The 17,974-nt window shown below is 42.4% G+C and overlaps 2 long non-coding RNA genes across 7 annotated transcripts in view; one reads left to right on the top strand and one right to left on the bottom strand.

Moving 5' to 3' along the window:
* LOC147912051 (uncharacterized) overlaps window positions 1-17,974 on the bottom strand; it is a 50,872-nt gene that overhangs the window by 8,494 nt on the left and 24,404 nt on the right. For 3 of the 6 annotated variants that reach the window (XR_015550307.1, XR_015550303.1, XR_015550308.1), the window contains one exon: window positions 14,654-14,794. The exons of 2 other annotated variants lie outside the window; for them this stretch is intronic. This is a non-coding gene — a long non-coding RNA (uncharacterized LOC147912051). Of the gene's footprint in view, window positions 1-5,802; window positions 11,013-14,653; window positions 14,795-17,974 lie in introns of those variants that run through there. One more of the 6 variants, XR_015550306.1, reaches the window with a different exon arrangement.
* LOC147912052 (uncharacterized) lies at window positions 9,234-16,552 on the top strand. Its single transcript, XR_015550309.1, has 2 exons — window positions 9,234-9,316; window positions 13,544-16,552. It is a non-coding gene; the product is annotated as an uncharacterized LOC147912052 (long non-coding RNA).

Raw genomic sequence — 17,974 nt, 5'->3', positions numbered from 1 at the left:
CTCCCACTTGTCATTAAAATAACAATCATTTAGTCTGTGTTTTTGGTGATGTCTGGCTCACGCTGGCTTGGTACTGTAATCATTCTCATTTTCATTATCTGAACTAGATAACACAGTCATGATATTCACAATGTTAAAATTTAAACTAGCACTGTCTCGATACAAAGCACAAGAGGTAATCCACAGTCAAAGACAGACTGTTAACAGCCAACTGCAATGTACTTAAGTTGCACACTTAAGTCACAACATTCAGAGTGACGCAGCAATGGATAATTCATTATTGTGAGTTACAAATTATAGATCAAGGGAAAAACAGCAACGGCGACTATGGAAGGTAGTCAACTTCTGAAATTTAATCTTCACTCGGACTTCTCTCCCAAACTCCAGACTTGCATATCAATTGCCTACCCAACATCTCTACTTTGATGTCTTGAAACATCTCAGTCTTACCATGTTCAGAGCTGAGCTCCTGCTCCTGCTCCTAAACCTCTCCACCCTCAGCCTTCCCTAACTCAGGCAGCTCCATTCTTCCAGCTGCTCAGGCCAAAGACCTTGGAGCCTCCTTGACCACTCTCTTCTCTCACACTCAATACCCAGTGCATTAGGAAATCCTGATGGCTACATCTTCAAAATTTATCCATAATCCAACTACCTCTCACCACCTCCTGTTACCAAATCCAGCACGAGCCACCATCACTCTCGCCTGAGTTTCTGCAGCAGCCTCCTCCCTGCTCTCCCAGTTTCCACTTCCGTCCCACCCCGAGTGTGTTCTCAATACAATAGCCAGAGGAGGGGCTGGCCCGGTAGCACAGTGGTTAAGTTTGCGCACTCTGCTTTGGCGGCCTGGGGTTCGCTGGTTCGGATCCTGGGCACAGACCTACACACCACTCATCAAGCCATGCTGAGGCCGCGTCCCACATAAAGCAACTAGAAGGATGTACAACTATGACATACAACTATCTACTGTGGCTTTGGGGAGAAAAAAGGAAAAAAGGAGGAAGATTAGCGACAGATGTTAGCTCAGCATCAGTCTTCCTCAAAGGAAAAAAAATATATAGCCAGAGGGATCCTTTTTAATATGTAAGTCAGAATATATGTCACTTCTCTGTCTAAAACTGTGCAAAGGCACATCATCTTGCTCAGTAAAAGCCCAAGTCCTTCTAGTAGCCTCCAAAGCCCTGTGTGACCTGGGCACCCTCCTCGTCATTACTTCTCTGACCTCATTTTCTTCCAAGTTCCCAGCCACATGGCCTCCTTCCTGCTCTTTGAACACTCCAGACTTGGCCCAGCCTCAGGGCCTTTGCATAATTGTTCTGCTGGGAAACTTCTTCTCCCAGATAAACATGTGACTGTCACCTCTTAAGTCTTTTCTCAAATGTCACCTTCTCATCACTCTACTTAGCACAGACACCTACGCCTTGCCCCGCACTTCTGATAACCTGCTCTTTTCCCCTTATCACCTCTTCACATACCACATAAAGCACATGTTTATTAGGTTTGTTGTTTACTGTCTGTCTCTCCCACTGGAATGTGAGCTCCACAAGGGTAAGAATCTGTCTCATTTGTTCACTGATATATCCAAAGCATTTAGAATAGTGTCTGGTACACAGTAGGTGCTAAATAAATATTTTAGAATGAATGAAGGAGGTGGTCACCATGCTCTGTTCAGGTCACAGCCTGGGAAGTGTGGCTGTAGCTGCTGTTGTGAGGTATAAGGGCCCCAGAATGGTGGTGGAGTGGTGGGCTGAAGTCTAGGGGCCTAGTAATCAACTGCTGCTTTCTCTCACCTCCTGTCCTAAGTGGCTCTAGCCAGGTTAATCAAGGTTGCGTCACTGTCTGGGGAAGAAGGTTCATAGGAAATACAAGTATCAGCTAACTTCAGAAGACAACCAGATCCCTCAAAGGTGCTCAAATAAGTGGGGTGGTGACAGGAGGTTGTGCTAAGTTGGGTGGTAGGGAAAGCCCTTTGAGAAGATGACAGTTGAGCAAAGACTTGGGTGCCAGGTCCTGATAATGGGATCAAATCCCAGTTAAGAGGGAGGGTGTGGGGTAGCAATGGATATGGTAAAAGTTTATTTCCCAGGCCAGCCTGGTGACATAGTGGTTAAGTTTGTGCACTCTACTTCGGCGGCCTGGGGTTCACAAGTTCGGGTCAGGGTGCAGACCTACGTACCACTTATCAAGCCATGCTGTGGCAGGCGTCCCACATATAAAGTAGGTGGGCACGGATGTTAGCTCAGGGCGAATCTTCCTCAGCAAAAAGAGGAGGAGTGGCAACAGATGTTAGCTCAGGGCTAATCTTCCTTACCAAAAAAAAAAAAAGTTTATTTCCCTGCCTAACCCAGTAGGGCTCTAGGCTCAGAGTCCTCCACTTGACTTTCTGCACCCATCATGCAGACAAAGGAAAAGAGAGAGCTCAAGGATCACAGGGAGGTCTTTTAGGGGCCAGTTCTAGAAGTGCTGGTGTACATCACTACTGCCATCAACCAGAACTCAGCCCTACCTCACTGCAAGGCATGCTGGGAAATGTAGCCTATCTGTGCGCTCCAGAGGAAAAGCAAATGAGCACTCAGCATCATGTCTTCCACACCACATACCCCACACAATTCGGAGACAATACTCAGTGTTGGAGAATATGTAGAGCAACAGGTGCACACTGGTGTGGATGGGGGAGGTGTGTGGCCTGGAACAGCCTTTCTGGAAGGCAAGGTGGAAGTATCTTGTTCCATTTGTAGGAATTTATGCTACAGAATCATGTGTGTACAAATATGAATGTACAAGGACGCGTCCTGCAATGTAGTTTACAACAATGAAAATCGGAGACATTGAGACAAATAATGATTTGTCTATAAAATGGGATGCATATAATAATTTGAAAATGAAGACAGATCTCCTTATATTGTCATTTGAACAGAAGTCCAATAAAATATAAATCATAATTATAATATGATCTCAGAAAGAATATTTACATATTAATTTTCAAAATAAGTATTACTTGCACATGGTACAAAAATTCAAAAGGTGCAAAAGGCTATTCACTGAAAAATTTCCCTTTCAACTCTGCTTTGGGTCACTGAGTTCCTCTCCTCACAGGCAACCAATGCTTCCAGTTTCTTGTATATCTTTCTAGAAGCATCTTATGTATACACCAGCAAATGCATACATATGTGGGCACACTCCCACACATATGTATGTGTATTTTTATCTTCCTTTTTTTATACAAATGCTAACTTACCATAAATGTTGTTCTTTTTTTCACCTAAAAATTTAGCTTGGCAATCATTCCATATCAGTACACAAATAATTATCTCATTCTTTTTATGGCTATGTAATATTTCCTTATGTGGATATACAAAAGGAATTATATTGAAAATTAAGTATTTTCAGTATATACATAGAACGATATGAAAAATATCCTCAAACTCTTCACAGCCTTTGCTAAGGCCACCAATGACCTCCACATGGCTACACTTCTCAGTCATCTCTGCAGCTCTCAACAGGTTGACCCCTGACAAAGACTCTCTCTTTTATTATTATTTTTTTTTTTTGTGAGGAATATCAGCCCTGAGCTAACATCTGTGCTAATCCTCCTCTTTTTGCTGAGGAGGACCAGCTCTGAGCTAACATCTATTGCCAATCCTCCTCCTACTTTCCCCCCCCCCCAAATCCCCAGTAGATAGTTGTATGTCATAGTTGCACACCCTTCTAGTTGCTGTATGTGGGACGCGGCCTCAGCATGGCTGGAGAAGCGGTGCATTGTTGCGTGCCCGGGATCCGAACCCAGGCCGCCAGTAGCAGAGCGCGTGCACTTAACCGCTAAGCCACGGGGCCGGCCCCAAAGACTCTCTCTTTGATCAAACTTTAGTCAGGTTCCTCTGGGCCCTCTTTTAGACTAGGCCTCGACCTTGGCCCCCATCCTGTGTTTGGCCTGCCCAGCCCAGTCTTAGCAAAGAATCCTGCTAAGACCGTTTAGGGAGAAGCCCCTCACCCTTGATAACTGATCAAGTTCCTCATCCTCCACCTTGAGCAAGAATTCTGTTATGTTGGTTCAGCAAGAATTACCCTACCACTGATGTCTCCTCTTGGTAATTTTCCATCCACCGACACCCTCACTCTGCTTGTTGGCTACAAATCCCCACCTGTCTACATGGATTTCAGAACTGAAGGCATCATCTTCCCCAGCTTGTCTTTCCTTTGGCCACCATGCTCTTTCTCACTGCCATATCATTGCACCCTGGGTGGGAGTTCTCTTGCTCTCAATGGCCCAGTGTGCTTAGTTAATTCCTACTCATCACTCAGACTTGAGCTCAGTCCAGAATCCTTTAGTGAGTCTTCTCTGTCCCCACCCTCCTCAGAGGGTCAGATTCCACTTCTATATGTTTTTATAGCAGCACCATAAACTTCTCACCCGTGGCCCCGCTTGAATGAGGAAACATCAGACAGATCCAAACTGAGAGATACTCTGCAAAATGACTGTCCAGGACTTTGCAAAAATGTCAGTGTCATAAAAGACAGAAAAAGTCCAGGAAACAGTGTTTGATTAAAAGAGATTAAAGAGACATTGCCCTTGCCTGGATCATCTCTAAAAGCCATTGTTGGGACAATTGGGGATATTTGAATATGGACTGTATATTAGATAAGAGTATTGTACAAATGTTAAATGTCTTGGGTTTGATAATGACATTGAGTTAATATAGAAGAATGTCCTTCTTAGGAGATGCATGTTGAAGTGTCTAGGGGTGAAGTCTCAAAATAAATGCAACTTATTCTCAAACAGTTCAGAAAAAAAAAGTGTGTATATATCTCTATATGTAACTATACATATATATATCATTCATAGATATGTATATTTACACATATGTACATGTATATATACATACTATATACAAATACATATATCTATATCTATCTATCTAGAGAGAACAAATATGGAAAAAGGCTAACAATTGATAAATCAAGGTGAAGGGTATATTGTACTATTTTTGCAGCATTTTGTGGGTTTAAAATTTTCCAAAATAAAAAGTTAGGGGAAAATGAATGAACATATAAAGTATAAAAAGCTTTGGAGAACTTCTTGATAACTGTCCTTCAGGCCATGTTATTATCCTCTTTTTTTTTTTTTTTTTTTTGTGAGGAAGATCAGCCCTGAGCTAACATCCATGCTAACCCTCCTGTTTTTGCTGAGGAAGACCGGCTCTGAGCTAACATCTATTGCCAATCCTCCTCCTTTTTCTCCCCAAAGCCCCAGTAGATAGTTGTATGTCATAGCTGCACATCCTTCTAGTTGCTGTATGTGGGACTCGGCCTCAGGATGGACGGAGAAGTGGTGCCTCAATGCGCACCCGGGATCCAAACCCGGGCCACCAGCATTGCAGTGCGCGCACTTAACCACCAAGCCACAGGGCCGGCCCTTAACCATAAATTCTTATCCAGTATTTTCTTTTTGTTATCTACCAGATTTGGCAAGGAAAGAAAAAGAGATGAATTGCCTAGATCACAAGGCAGAGACAGGCAGCTCCAGGCTGGCCCCCACCATTTGCAGCCAGGGCAAGAGTGAAATGGACGCCCTTGCACCAATATATGCAATATTTAAAAGTAACAAGCTAATAAGCTGCTAAACAAAATATGTCCTGTCCTCCTGCCATGATAAATATATGTTCATATTAACAGAATACAAAAACATGTATAAAGCTATGGCTATATACGATACAAGTTGGCAACATATCAAAGGTGACTACATTTAGTATTTACTGCTCATGTCTGGGTGATTGGTGATGGCTGGATGAGTAGAGACAAGTAGAATTCAGAATTATTAAATATTTATTTCATTAAATTATTTTTTGCCTTCATTTCAGCAAAATCACTAACTTGTTAAAAATCAAGATTTTTACCTAATTTGGGTGCTCGGCACTACTGGGAAATATGTCATTATGCAGGAATCTATGGCATTCATGATATCATACACTTCTGCTGGAAATTTAAAATGGTGCAGCGGTTTTGGAAAACAGTCTGGCAGTTCCTCAAAAAGTTAAACATCGAATTACCATATGACCCAGTGCTAATTTCACACTCCTAGGTATATTCCTCCCAAGAGAGTTGAAAACATACATTCACACAAAAATTTCTGCAAGAATGTTCATAGTAACATTATTCATAATGGTTCAAATGTGGAAACAACCCAAATATTTATCAACTGATGAACAGATAAATGAAATACGATATCTTCATACAATGGAATGTTATTCAGCCGTAAGAAAGGGTGAAGGACTGATAATTGCTACGACACGGATGAACCCTGAAAACACATTATGTTAAGTAAAGGAAGGCAGTCACAAAGGACTACATACTGTATGATTCCATTTATATGAAGTGGCCAGAATAGGCAAATCCAGAGACAGAAAAGCAGATTCATGGTTGCCAAGGACTAGGGGAGGGAAGAATAGGGAGTGAATGCTCATGACTACAGGGTTGCTTTTTGGGGTGACAGAAATGGTCTAGAATTAGTTGTGACGGTTGTACAACTTTGTGAATATATTACAAACCAATAAATAGTATACTTCACAAGGTTGAATTTATGGTATGTGAATTATATCTCAAAAAAGATTGCTATAAAAAAACTACAAATTTTAAGAAGCCAGCTCATTCACGCACTCAGTCAGTCAGTCAGTCAGACAGACACATATTGAGCATCTACAAGGTGCTAGGCACTGTTTTAAGGGCTGGGATTACATATGTCAGTGAACAAAACAGACAAAAAATCCCTGCCCTTGCGAAGGTGACGGATTAGAAGAGAATACAAGGAGAATGTTTGGCTAAAGTGCTAGAAAGAGGATCTGTAAGAAATAAAATGGTTGAAGTGAGTATATTGCCAAAAATTGGCTGGGAATTTCATAAACGCAGTCTCTGTTGGGCCCAGAAAATAAAACCCTCCCAGGGCTCCTGAGAATTTATGGCTGTGTTCTCAGACTTCAGAAGGCATGAGAATCACCGGAAGGTCTGAGTAAGAATGGAGGGTGCCCAGAATTCTGGTCCTTACGTCTCTACATTTAATTACACTTTTCATTATGGAGCATTTAAAAAAAATACAAGCATAGGCTAGAATGATGAACAGTCACCTGGCCCCAGTGACAACTCTGAAAGACAAGCTGCAGTGAGGGCCGGTCAGCACAATGAGGTTTCTCAACCCCATCACTATTCACATTTTAGGCTGGATAATTCCTTGTGAGGGGGCTGTCCTGGGCATTGTAGTACATATGTTTAGCAGCATTTCTGGCATCTACCCACTAGATACCAGTAGCCTCTCAACCCACAGTCACGATATTCAGAAATGTCTCCAGACATTGTCACATGTCCCCCGGGATGCAAAAATCACTCTTGGTTAAGAACCAATGCCTTAGGGCCGGCTCCGTGGCTTAGCGGTTAAGTGCGCGCGCTCTAATGCTGGCGGCCTGGGTTCGGATCCCGGGAGCACCCCGAGGCACCACTTCTCCGTCCAACGCGAGGCCGAGTCCCACGTACAGCAACTAGAAGGATGTGAACCTATGACGTACAACTATCTACTGGGGCTTTGGGGGGAAAAAACTGAATAAATAAAATCTTAAAAAAAAAAAAGAACCAATGCCTTAGATGATGCTTTAAGACCCAGTCATATTACATTTTTACTGACTCTCTGACTGTCCCCGGTGGACTAGCCCTCTGGTCTATTACTTGGAAAACAAATTAATGACACCCCTTTTTGGGCTGCACACTGTGAAAACAAATTGTGGTTGACAATTCAACATATTAGGCACATGGTAAGGACGCTTTCTCTGATGAGGCTGACTGGAGTCAAGTGCTGGTCAAGCCTGTGCTGTCCAGATTGCGCCCTGGATCCACCATCATACGCTGGGCACAGAGTAAAGGACCCCACTGCATGCCAGACTTGTGACTTCTGCCCAAAGTTGGCCCCTTTATCTCACAGTAAAGGAAGCCATATGACAGGGGCCATTGGCTTCACCTACTCCTGACAGATTGACTACATTGGATTTTTGACCCTCCCTCTTATGGCTGCCAATGGTGCTTCACCACTGTGGACATTTTTTCAGGTTATGATGTTAATGTTTCAGTCTGATTAAACAACTCTAGGGATACCATTGTGGCCTTTGAAACTCAACTGTCACATGTTTGGCTTTCTGGATCATTTACAGTTTGACAATGGTGTACCTTTTGTAACAAAGCTTGAAGAGCCACCCAACAATGGGCTGGGAGTTAAAGTATTCAATGAATCTACACGCTCTCTGGCATCCACAGGCATCTGGTACTGTTGAGCTTTGAAACACCCTCTTCAAAAATTAACTTACAAAGGTTTCAGACTCTGCCTCTCCCGCCTCCTCCTTGTCCAAACACCTTAATAAGGCAGTTTGGTCACTGTGATATCTTTGAAATGTGCCAAGTTGGCTAGACTGAGCTACATTTCCCAGAATTTCCATAGCTCAGTATTGGCCTCTGCTGATGGAAGGTTGGACATTCATCAGTGTCATAGCCATAGCAGCGTTGGTAAGGGGAAGGCCATTCTGTTGAATGCATGCATGGACTCCATCATTCCCATGGAGTGGGATGGCCTATTCCATGTACACTATTCCCACTCATACATGGGCCCACTGAGCATTGGCAACACCACCTGATTAAATTTGTGAAAACCTATCATCTGGACTCTGTACAGGCCAAATGTGTGAGTCAAATGAAGATGTGGTGGGAATCACCACCTCTGCATCTTTTGAGTCCTGGATGGTGGCACTAAGGGATAGGGATTCCCCTAGAGATGGGGAATTGCTTTTCGGTTTGGTATCTTAGTGGTGGAGGTGGGGAGGGAGCAGTTTCAGGAGCTTTCACCTGGCCAGTCCCTTCATAATGGCTCTTATTCTTTGGGTCAGGGAAGAAATGTGGGGATTCTTCCAGTTGTGAAGTATATCTATTGTGACTGGGGAAACAGCCACAAGATTCGTCCAGGATTTCCCCTGACCTACTGTGAGGTCTAAAACTCTGACAGCTAAAATTCTGGCCATCTGCTGACCTTCATAAGCCCCCCCGGTCTCCAGTGGACCATGGGGCACTTTGGCTCTCCAGAGATTGGGGTTAGACAGGAGCCAGTATCCACAATGTAGCCTCTAGTGGAACGAGCACAGGCTTTGAATGAGGCCAGCATCTGATTCTCGCTCTCTTTTTCCCAGGTTTTTTTTGGAGGGGGTGAGGAGGCAAGTTCTCTCAGCTCCCTGAGCCTGTGTGTTCATCTGTAAGATGGAGCTAAAACTACTCATCTGATTGTTGCGAGGATATGGTAAGACTACACACGTCAACGGTTTCAAACGTTGCCTGGAATACAGTCTAATGACCATCAATACCATTCACTTCTTTTGGAAAGAGAATACAAACCTCAGTCATTACCATTTCTTCATCAATATTTGAATAACTTACATTCCACAGTGTTTTTTATTTTTCTAATTTAACTTCAAATGTTTTATATCATTTAATTATTCATAATACTTCTTGGAAGTAGGTTGAGCTGATATAAATTCCCACTTGAGATTTTGCACACTAAGGCCCACAGAGTACAGATGACTTGCCCCTTATTTGCAAATAATGAGCTATACAATTTAACTTATATTTTAAACATACAATTGTACCCCCTACACTAGCACTTAATTTAGCAAATTATTTTATTTATTTATTTATTTATTTTCCCCCCAAAGCCCCAGTAGATAGTTGTATGTCATAGCTGCACATCCCTCTAGTTGCTGTATGTGGGACGCGGCCTCAGCATGGCCTGAGAAGCGGTGTGTCGGTGCACGCCCAGGATCCGAACCCGGACTGCCAGCAGCGGAGCATGTGCACTTAACCGCTAAGCCACGGGGCCGGCCCAACAAATTATTTTTTTTAAATGTCACTGAGGGTGTAGGAAATTTTGCTCCAACCATAGCTAGTAAAAGTGTAAATTGGAAAAGCATGTCTGCAAGGCTTTATAAGACTGGGAAAAATGTCAATAACTTTAACTCAGCAATTCACCATCTAGAAATTCATCATAAGGAAATAATTTTAAAAATCGGCAAAGATTTAGCTACAAAGGTTTCATCACATTGTGGTTCATCAAACTGTGGACAAGGAAGTGATGTAATTATTTTAAAATACAACATTGGTTCAGTAAATTTTGGCACACCTACATAGTAGAATATAATACAGTCATTACAATGAAAAGATATCAACAGTATTCTATTTAGTAATATAATACAACTATTCTCAACTTCATTTAGATAAAAAACTATGGAAGAATAGAAGAAGAACTCTCCACTCTTTTTGATTTACTTTCATATGTTAGTCTTGGGTTGACTGACATTTTAATATTAATTTTTCCTTTTGTTGCTATCACTTAGATGTTTATACCTTTCTTTTAAATTTACACTTGTCCTTCACTTAATGACTCATTCATTCCTGAAAACCCTGCTGCTAAGTGACAAGCCCTCGCATGAAAAAATATTTGCATTAATTTTAGTGGGAAACGTTAAGATACCATTTAACCCTACCCGAGACATCTGAACAATTTTCATAGAGAGAAAAAAATCAACCAAAGAAAACATGCTCATGTAAGTCATAAACAGCAATTTTCACGTAAGTGAATGCAGTTTGTATGTAAAGCTTTATGTGACGCAGGTCTGTTACCCTTTTGCCAAAAGAGGAAAACAGGACTTGACCATGGGTGGTGGCTGGTGGAAGGTGCGCTTTTCATTTTGCACCATTTTCCTCATCAGTTTTTCAATCTTTTGGGAGCTCATTATTAGACTGCATTCAAACTGCACATAAAATAAACTTACAGCACCCAAAACACCTTAGGAGCAAAATTAAGGCAACGGTGTTTCCTAACATGGAAGGGTTCATGGAATTCTGTGAGTTGCTTGCTCCTCCTCCTTCCCACGTGGTAGTGCTGTCCCACAGAAGTCCATAGGATGCTTCCTCCTTATGGGGCCTCTGGCCGGGGACTGCTGTGTGGAGAAGATTCGTGAGTGTCTTTGCTTGAAACCCTAAGGTCAAGCATCACTTCTCACAGCATATCAATTTAGTGTGTTTTCATGCAAAGTCATTATACTAAAAAAAAATGAGTCACTGCAAAAAGTGGTATAGCTTTAGTCATTAACCAAACAGTCATTATGTGCAGGTAAGTCCATATCCCCATATTTTAAAGATACAGAGATATAGTTTATTCTTTCTAGTTCTTAGGCTGGACTCAGACTATGCAAGTGTTTATTATATTATTATTTTTTTAAACATAAAATAAATAAAAGCAGGCCATGCATAGAACAGTCATGACAGTGTATTATGGAAAAAACTTTTTGATTGGTCCAAGTCTGAGTTCTTGAGGTACAAAGAGCAGAAAGAAGAAATTAGTAAAATTAAAACCTGATGTTAATCTAACAGGAAATAAAAACAAAGCAAAAAATAGTTAAAAGGATTAATCCCAAGTTGCTTCTTCAGGAGCCTAATTAAGGATAAGGAAAGTAAAAGATTAAAAGAGATACATTTAAATATTAGAAAAGAACCGTAACCAGAAATTGTCTGGAGACAACTGTATGCTAATCTATTACAAATATTTCCTGCTGAAACTTTAAAGATCAGATATGACACAAGAAGTAGAAAACATGAGTATAGGGCCGGCCCCGTGGCTTAGCGGTTAAGTGCTTGCACTCCGATGCTGGCAGCCCGGGTTTGGATCCTGGGCGCACACCAACGCACCGCTTCTCCAGCCATGCTGAGGCTGCGTCCCACATACAGCAACTAGAAGGATGTACAACTATGACATACAACTATCTACTGGGGCTTTGGGGGAAAAATAAATAAATAAATAAAAATTATGAAAACATGAGTATACCAGTTACCGTGCAAGAGTTTAGAAAGGTGATTAAAAACAGCAAAAAAACACCCTTATACCCTTTACTCAGATTCGCCTACTGTTAACATTTTGCCTCATTTGCTTTATTGCTTGTTCCCCCCACTCTCTCTGTATCGTAACATTTTTTTTTCCTGAACAGTTTGAGAATAAATTGCAAACATGACGGCCCTTTACATGGCCCTGATGCAAAGGGAGCTTCTGGCATCAATGAGAAACAGTGGTGGAGTCCTCCACAGGCTGGGGTGACAGTAAGATATGATGTTATTGAACTGAACTTCCTAGTGTTACTGAGAATGACAGGATCCTGAAACAGCAGAGGCAGGTGGGGGCACTTAACCATCAGAGGCAACATGGATATAATTACTGGAGTGGCAACCAGGGTGTCTTGAGATACAGAGATTTGTGGTAATGCCTAACGATCCATAATGTCTTTGGGGAAGAGATATGTATTAGAATAGAGTATTGTTTGATTGTGTAACCGGAAAACAATGAAGAGCTGGGGAGTAGAAGCCTGTTGTCATTCACTACAATGGAAAATCACAAGTCCTCGCTCAGTTTCTAGATCTGAGTCGGTTCTCAGACTGACGGAAGGGCAGCCCAGTTCCCTCTGGGAGAATGACCTGGCAATGCCACTGCAAATATATACAATATTCCTATAGTTCTTCCCTAAAGGGACCTATGACCATGTTCTAGAGAAACTGTCTAGTACAGAAAGGGGAAGATCTAGATTCCTCAAGGTCTGTGAAATACTGGGTTCTGAGGTGGCACTGATACCAGGGGATCTGAAATGCCGTCATGGTTCCCCTGACTGGAGTGGGGTCTATAAGGGGCAAGGTAATAAATGGAGTCCTGCCTCACATTTGTCTCATTGTGGTTCTAGTAGATCCAATCTCCTAATCGGAATGGATGTACTTAACAGCTAGCAGAACAGCACATTGGTTCCCTCACCAATTATGTTAGGAAGAGCCAAGTGTGAAGTGTCAAGACAGTAAATAAAGAGCAACACTCATGGGGTGGAATTGTAGAGATTAGCACCTACTTCAAAGACTAAAGATGCAGGCATGGTAGTTCCTATCATATCCCGATTTGGTTCTCATGTATAAAAAAATAGATGGATTATGATGGATGATTGTGGGTTTCCATCAACTTACCCAAGTGATAGCCCAACCGTAGCTGCTGAGCTGGATCTTTACCTGTACAGATCAATATGGCCTTTGGCCCCTGGTATGCAGCCACTGATCGGGTAAATGCGTTTTTTTTTTTTTGTGAGGAAGACCAGCCCTGAGCTAACATCCATGCCAATCCTCCTGTTTTTACTGAGGAAGACTGTCCCTGAGCTAATATCCGTGCCCATCTTCCTCCACTTTATGCGGGACGCGGCCTCAGCATGGCCGGAGAAGCGGTGTGTAGGTGCGCGCCCGGGATCCGAACCGGGGCCGCCAGCAGCGGAGCGCGTGCACTTAACTGCTACGCCACGGGGCCGGCCCCAATGCATTCTTTTCAATCTCCGTCAGTAGAGAGGCTCAAAGGCATTTTGTTTACATGTGGGAAGGACAGCAGAATACACTGACCGTCTTGCCCCAGTGCCGTGTTAACTTGCCTACTCTGTCACAATATAATCCACAGGGACCTTGATCATCTTGACTTTCTACAGAACGTGAAGCTGACTGGACTTGGTTGAACAAAATACAACAAGTACTCTGAATGCCCAGATGCCAGCTGGTGGGAAAAAAACAACCCTCCCCTAAAATTCAAAGGCTTTGCCAGGCTGGCCCCGTGGCTTAGCGGTTAAGTGCGCGCGCTCCGCTGCTGGCGGCCGAGCCCGGATCCCGGGCGCACACCGACGCACCACTTCTCCAGCCATGCTGAGGCCGTGTCCCACATACAGCAACTAGAGGGATGTGCCACTATGACATACAACTATCTACTGGAGCTTTGGGGGAAAAAATAAATAAATAAAATTATAAAAAAAAAACAAAACAAAGGCTTTGCAACACTGGTGAAATTTTTAGGGGTCCACTGGTCTGGAACAAGATGCTGCACCTGAAGCACCCCCATCGCCAAGAAAGAGGCAGAGAACTTGTTGGGGCTCTTTGGATTTTGAGGCATCATATACCACACTGGCAACACAGCATTGATTCATTTATTTCCTGGCTCAAATAACGTGCAGAGCAAGAGAAGATGTATAGTAGATCCAGGGTGTGAGGCAAACCGCCCTGCTCCTTGGCCTCTATGACTCAGCAGGGCCTATGGTGTTCATGTATCCACGGCAGGTAAAGATGCCACGTGGTATCTCAGGAAGATCCAGAGGGAGAGTTGCAGCACAGACCTCTAGGGATCTGGAGCAAGGCCGCACCTTCTGTAACAGAGAACTATTTGCTATGCATTTGAAAAGCAGCTCCAGTCACGCCATTGAGCTCTAAGAGAGACTGTGAAATTGACCATGGGGCATCAAATGACTTGGCAACCGGAGCTGCCTCTCAAGTTGCAGCAACAATTTATCGTATAATGGAAATGGAAATTTAGGAGAAGGTCCAGAGAACACAAGTAAGTTAAATGGATAAATGGTCCAGATCCCCATGCCATCCACCTCTGTTACACTGATGCCATCCTCTCAGCTCCTGTTGATAGCCTGAGGGGGATCTGTATGATCAACCGATGGAAGAAAATTTTGGGCCTTGCTGGTGTGAGATGAAATGGACTGCTACCACATTACAGCCCTATTCAAAGTGGCCCCAAAAACAGCGATGAGGAGAAATCTTCCCAGCGATCAGAGCTGTGAGTAGTATACTTTGTACAGAGGGAGAAGAGGCCTGAAGTGGGTAAGTATATGGATTCCTGAGCTGCGGTGAATGGCTTGGCTAGTTGGTCAGGGACCTGGAAGGAGCAAGATAGGAAGATTAGAGACCAGGGGTTCTGAGGAAGAGAGCTTTGGATGAACCCCTGTGTGTGGGCACAAAATGTGTGCATCAAGTCAGTGCCCACCAGAGGGCATCCACCTCAGAAGACGTGCTCAACAGCCACGTGCACGGGATAACTTATCTGGTGGGCATCAGCTAGCGTCTGTCTTTTCTAACTCCAGTGCTTGTTTGATTGACACATGAAGTAACAGCATGGGCTCCTTCTCCTCAAGGCTGATCTAGCTCAACACTCTGTCGCCAACTGAAACCAGCACTGTGTGATACGGCACCATCCTTTGGAGGATACCAGCCAGCCTCTTGGTGGCCAATTGATTACATCAGACCTTTTCTGTCATGGAAGGGACAGTGATTCATCCTTACTAAAACTGACACCCACTGCACATGTGGCTGTGCTTCACTGGCTATAATGTGTCTGCCAGCACCACTGTGTAAAGGCTTAATGAATGCTTGATTTTCCAACATGAGATTCTGCATGGTACCACCTCAGAACAGGGGACATTTGAGTGTGAATGAGACATAACAATGGGTACCTATTAACTGGATCCACTAGTTCTACCATATATCACACCATTCAGAAGTAGCAAGCCAGATACAATTTTGGAATGGCCCATTAAAACCTCAGCTGTGGTGCCATCTCCAGAACAACATTTAGCATTTTCCTTTCTCCAGGGATGCAGTCTATGCATTGCACCAACAGCCAGAATATACAGGTCCTGGAATCAAGCGGTAGAAAGTGCTTTTTCTTGCCATCACTCACAATGAGCCAGCTGCCAACTTTGGGCTTCCCATCCTTGCAACTTGAGGGTCTACTGGATCTCAGGGCCTGGTTCAGGAAGAGCAAATGCTCATACCAGGGGATGAAGTAAGGTTTCAGCTTCTTTGGATTTATTTTTTCCTTTTTGCAACTTCTTATGTTGGATACTTACATGGATCTTTAATTTTCAGCCTTTATTTTTCTCTAACATGAGCATTTAAGGCTCTAAATGTCTCGACTGTTTGTGATATGGTAGTATTGTCATTATTTTTCTCTTCCACATACTCAGTGATTTCCATTATGGTTTCTTCTTTGACACGTGAATTATTTAGAAGTTACTTCATGAATTTCCAAATATAGTGTTTTTCTAATTTTCTTTTGGCTAATACTTTGTTATTTAATTGAATTGTGGTCAGAGAGTGACATCAATCCTTTGAGATTTGATGAAATATTTCTGTGGAATCTTTTTTCTTAAAAGTTCTGTATGAGATTCAAAACAATGTGTCCTCCATAATTGTACACAGCATTCAATATCTCCCTAAAAGTTAAGCTTGCTGGCTCTAGAGTTTAGCCAATACAGTAACATCCTGATCTAAGTATTACAAAAAGTGATGTGTAAAATATCCCATGGTTAGTAGCACTGTGAATTTCTCCTTGTAGTTCTGTCCATTTCTTATTTATATATAATGTTTTGATGCTATTTAGTTAGGTTCACACAAGTTTGTATTTGTTTTATGTTCCTGATGAATTAAACCTTTTATCATCATGCAGTAATCCTCTTTATCCCCAGTAATACTTTTGGCCTTAAATTCTATTTTGTCTAATAATAACATGGCCACATCTGCTTTCTTTAGTTTATCTGAATATACTCTTCTGCATTCCTTTACTATAAATCCGTCTGGAAATTAAATATTTAGATGTTTCTTGTCAACAATATAAAGCTGTATTTTCTATAATCCATTCTGGCAATCTTTGTCTTTTTTTTTTTTTTAATAATTTTATTTATTCTTTCCCCTAAAGCCCCAGTAGATAGTTGTATGTCATAGTTGCACATCCTTCTAGTTGCTGTATGTGGGACGCCGCCTCAGCATGGCCGGAGAAGCAGTGCGTCGGTGCACGCCCGGGATCTGAACCCGGGCTGCCAGCAGCGGAGTGGACGCACTTAACTGCTAAGCCACAGGGCCGGCCCAATCTTTGTCTTTTTTAAGTGAAAAATTCCAGTTATTTGTATTACATATATTCTATTACAATGTATATGATAATTAGCCATCTCTTTGGATTATTTTGGCTATCTTATTTTGTGCTTTCTATTTGCCTTCTCTTCTATTTTTATTCCTCTCTGGTTTCTTTTGGATTGATTAAATACTTTTTTCTAATTCCTTTTTTTCCCTTCATATAAATGTGGGATTTATCTTCCTAGACTACTAATTCCTAGCCTAGATATTTTTACGTTCATAATTAACTTATTAGAATCTAAAATCAATTCACAGCTTTACTGTCCTTCAAACCATAGAAGGATATTCGAATACATTAACCTCACATTCTCTCCCCCTTACATCTTGTTGTTCACCTTGTCTTTTTAAGCCCAGCAGAAAATTTTTATTGTGTTTTGCACCATCAATGTTCTTCATTCTTTCCTGCATCTCCTAGTTTTTTTCTGGGTTGCTTTCCTTCTGTCTAAAGTACATGCTTTAGAATTTACTGAAACTCTGTTGGGGGCAAATCCTCTATTTTGTTAGCCTGAAAACGTCTTTATTTTGCCCTCATTCTTGAAGTATATTTTTGTTAAGTCTAGAATTCCAGGTTGACAATCTGTGTAGAAAAGAGTTAACACAGCAGGCAGACTGCTATCCTTGGAAAGGCCTCCTTGCAAGGTTAGCCCTTGGCTGGCTTCAGGCCCTTGGATTTTGGGAGGATTCCCATCATTCCCTAACTGATAAAAGTGGCTCACTGTGTTTAAACTGTTTGTACAATATGGTCTATGCTGAACATCTGTTTTCCTGCTGGGAGTCTGGAATTTGGTACATGCTAGACAGAGGGTGCCTATATGACCAGTCCCCAGTAAAAATCTTACACAGTGAGTTTTTTTTTTTTTTTTAATAATTTTTATTTATTCATTTATTTTCCCCCCAAAGCCCCAGTAGATAGTTGTATGTCATAGTTGCACATCTTTCTAGTTGCTGTATGTGGGACGCGGCCTCAGCATGGCCGGAGAAGCGGTGCGTCGGTGCGTGCCCGGGATCCGAACCCGGGCCGCCAGCAGCAGAGCACGCGCACTTAACCACTAAGCCACGGGGCCAGCCCCACAGTGAGTTTCTAATGAGCTTCCCTGGTAAACAATATTTCACATATGTTGTCACAACTTGTTGGAGGAATTAAATG

Source organism: Ceratotherium simum, chromosome 40 (genome assembly GCF_057802395.1).
Source record: "Ceratotherium simum simum isolate JZ-2026a chromosome 40, ASM5780239v1, whole genome shotgun sequence".
Classification (NCBI taxonomy): Eukaryota; Metazoa; Chordata; class Mammalia; order Perissodactyla; family Rhinocerotidae; genus Ceratotherium; species Ceratotherium simum.
This window is presented reverse-complemented; position numbering and strand designations above follow the sequence as displayed.